The sequence below is a fragment of the Artibeus jamaicensis genome, unplaced genomic scaffold (assembly GCF_021234435.1).
Source record: "Artibeus jamaicensis isolate MK-2021 breed Jamaican fruit bat unplaced genomic scaffold, CSHL_Jam_final contig_332, whole genome shotgun sequence".
NCBI lineage: Eukaryota > Metazoa > Chordata > Mammalia > Chiroptera > Phyllostomidae > Artibeus > Artibeus jamaicensis.
The window spans coordinates 10,808,637-10,812,530 of NW_026521788.1; positions in this window are offsets into that span (position 1 = coordinate 10,808,637).

Sequence of the window (3,894 nt, forward strand, 5' to 3'; positions counted from 1 at the left end):
AATTAAAAGGTGACTTATCCCATTTCAACTGTTAAAGGAACTGTATAACAGGCCATACTTTATCTCAGATGTCTTGAAGAAGGGCACTGAAAAAAAAAGTCGAGTAAGAGAAAATAAAGTGTGAAATATGCAGCTTCACCCACAAAGGGGATAATGTGCCAATTCACTTCCTTAGAGCTCTGTACTTCTGATTATATCATTCCCACTCCCCACTAAGGAAAGAGACCCTCACTCTTCAAACTCAAACTTCAATAATAATTATAAAATCCTCCAGAAACAATTGGATTTCCCCAAAACAGACTCTGTAACAGTGATTTGCATGCAGAATTTTATTGGGGGTGGATCTTGAAACCACAAACTGATATAAGAGCAGCAAAAAAAATTTGAGTGGGAGTGTTGATGCATTTGCAGCAGACATCTTGACTGAACCCAGGGGAGGTTCTGAACTTGAATTGAGACAAGGAGACCTAGGCATTGTGTCCCCACATTGATCAGTATTGAAAGTTGACTATCTTGAGAAAGAGTGAAGTTACCTTGAAAAAAATAGCTCCTGTCCCCTCAGGACAATTTGTGAGAAGGAATAAGCTCTGAGCATTAGCAGATGCCACTCACAGCTGTTAAGGGAACGAATGCCTCCCTTCTGCAAGGGGATCTGGGTGACACATACAGCATCTGGTTTTGTCCACCCTTTGTTCAGCTTTGACCAACTTGCTTTGAATAAATTTATCCAAACAGAGAAAAGTTTTGCTAGAATTTGTAATATGTCTTTATCTTGGGAAAACTTGTCTGTGGAAGGTAAGTAGTAGGACAAAGGAAAACCCAGATGCTGCAGCTGATACTCAACATCTCCATCCCTAGTACCCATTCTTGATGCCCTTTTTTCTCAGATAGTACTTCTGCTTAAAAGAACCCCTAAAGGGCCTAAATTCCTAATGTGCATGTTTTTTAACATTCATACTTAGTGGAGGTACTGCTGTGAGATACCCTACTGTACACAGCCAAATATACATTTCCCAGTTGCCACTATTTGCCCACAGCCTGGTCTCTTAATATTCTTGCTGGTCCTTTGGCACAAAGAACACAAAGAAACTAAGTGAAATGCCTACAGTTTAATGGGACACTTGCTGTCCTGGTAGCCTAATAATTTCCCCTCTGGAACTGGGACTTCTGGATATTGAATCTTGAGTAAGAGAAATACAATTGTACCAAATGCATCATTGGGAGTGATGGTAGACATTTCACTCCTACTTCTACTTTTGATTCCTGAACGTATTACCATCTACTCATATGAACTCCATATTAGGGTGAGTATTCTAGGGTGTATTTTGTGCTGCACAATGGCACTCAAAGCTTCCAGACTATCACCTCCAATCTGGCATTCCAGATAGGCATTCAAAAAGTGATTCCATCACTCTAGTAGGCTAGTGGTTTGTGTTTTCCACTTATGTATCTTATAATACAGATGGGTTTTATGATAATGTGTCTTATTTTCTATATATTTTGCTGGGAATGTGGGTACTTTGGTCTGATACGCTTTTCTGTAGAACCTAGGGCTACTGGAGAAAATACTCCAAGGATCCTTAGAGAGTGGTGTTTACAGAGTCCTGCAATCAGGGAAGGAAGATCCCTGGTCAGAATGTATCAATTCTAGTCAAGGTGGACTTACTGCATTTTTCACAATATATGTAGTTGGTCCCCACAATAAATAGTGTCCTACCAGAGGCAGAGCCTAGGTGACAGTTGCTGGCGGAAGTCTTAGCTGGAGAAGCTCTGGAGAGTAGGAGCTCATGCTGCGGGGTTTATTTGTACAAACTTCCACCCCTGCCACTCTGGCTCATTTAAGAACCAGCTCATTGTTCCAGCACTGGGTGCTGGCACACATGTCACCTGTATGAGTCTTTCTGCTCCCTTAAAAGTCAAGCCTTTTCCATAATTAATCTTCTTGTTTGAGCATTAACATGAAAAACAATGATTTTCACACCTTTTTGTCACATTTACAAGTCCATCTTCATGCCTCATCCCCACACCTCTTTGTATCTGATTTTCCAACTTTTTAAACTGAATTTATTGGGGTGACATTGATTCACAAAATCATACAGGTTTCAAGTGTAAAATTCAAGAAAACATCATCTGCACACTGCATTGTGTGCCTACCACAGGAGGCAAAGTCTCTTCCCATCCCCATCCCCCCTTTACCCACCTCTAGCTACCCCCTTTCCTCTGGCCATCACCACACTGCTGTCTGTGTCTATGTGTTATGTATATGTGGGGTTTTTCCTAATTCCTTCACCTTTCATCCAGTCCCTCCCTCAAAAAGCTGTCAGTCTGTCCCATGTACCTATGCCTCTGTTTACATTTTTTGTCAATTTATTTTGTGTATTAGATTCCATGTATTAGGATACCAATTCACTACTTTGAAAGAATATATGCACCTTTATGTTCACTGCAGCCTTATTTATAATAGCTAAGATCTAGAAACAGTCCAAATTCCCATCAGTAGCTGAGTGGATAAAAAGTAGTGCTGCATTTATACAACGGAGCACTACACAGCTATAAAAAAGGAAATCTTACCTTTTGTGAGAGCATGCATGGACAAGAAGACTACTATGCTAAGTGAAAAAATCCAGCCAGAGAAAGAGAAATACCATATGATTTCACTTATATGTAGAATCTAATGATTTCCCAACTTTTAATTTTCTCTGAGTATCTTTTGGTGGCTGAAGAAGAGCAGATGAGAAACAATTTTATATTCCAATCCAGCGAGTCTATCTCCTTTATATGTTCTTTAATTTTTGGTTACAAAATGTATAATTTTCTTTTTAAAAATACAGAGCTGAGTAAATGAAAACAAAAACCAACACTTTCAATATTTTCTATAGAAATCTTCTCAGTAAGATGCATAATTTGTTAGACACACTTTCTAACCACCAAGTTACATTCAGGCAATTATCTTGTGATTTGTTCTAACCCTACATAAACACAAATTACCCTTTCTTCAGCATATGTAAGAGTTTCTGCACCACTCTTTTAGCCTCAAATAACAGGTTTTTCTTTTATCACCCTTCTACTCTCCACTAACTGCCCTATCCCAAAGCCATATTTTAGTACTATTAGTATATATTTATACATATTATCTATGGATGTTTAACAAATGACTCTCAGTAGATTAGGAAAACCGGAGCATCTCTCTCTCTCTTTCTCTCTCTCTCTCTTGCATTTTTCATCCTGGGCTTCTTTATAACATGGTGGTCTCTGGTTGGCATCCCAAGGGGATGAAAGTATAAGACCTCTTGATATGTGCTTTCTGAAAGTGGTAGGACATCAATTCTGCCATATTCTCAGTCAGTGCCTATCACAAAGTCATCCTATAGTCAATGAGATGTAAAATAAATGCCATCTCTTGGTGATGAGATTAGTGGCCATCACATTGCATTTCAAAGGAGCATCTTGTAAACAATAGATATATCACATTTACTTTTTCAGGTGGTATGTATTTAATTGAAGCAAAAAACTTTGTATTCTATTATGTAGTCATTGGATGTTGCAGAATTAGCTTCCTCTGGATAAAAAATAATTTTCATAGAGACACTCCACTTTGAATTATCAGAAGGCAAGAGTCCTGGTGGCCTGGATAAGTAGGATCTTAGTGCTAAAGTGGGGTTCTGGGAATCACATAATTCAATGTACAGAGCACACAACACACCCTGATTTGATCATTGTACATAGACTGTACACTAGTGAAAGAATGATTAAACTGTTTACAGTAGTCCTTCTTTTTCCATGGGGGATACATTCGAAGACCCTCGGTGTCTTGTATAGACACCGATAGTACCAAACCCTATATATACTGTTATTTTTTCTATGCAAACATACCTAGATAAAGTTTAATTTACT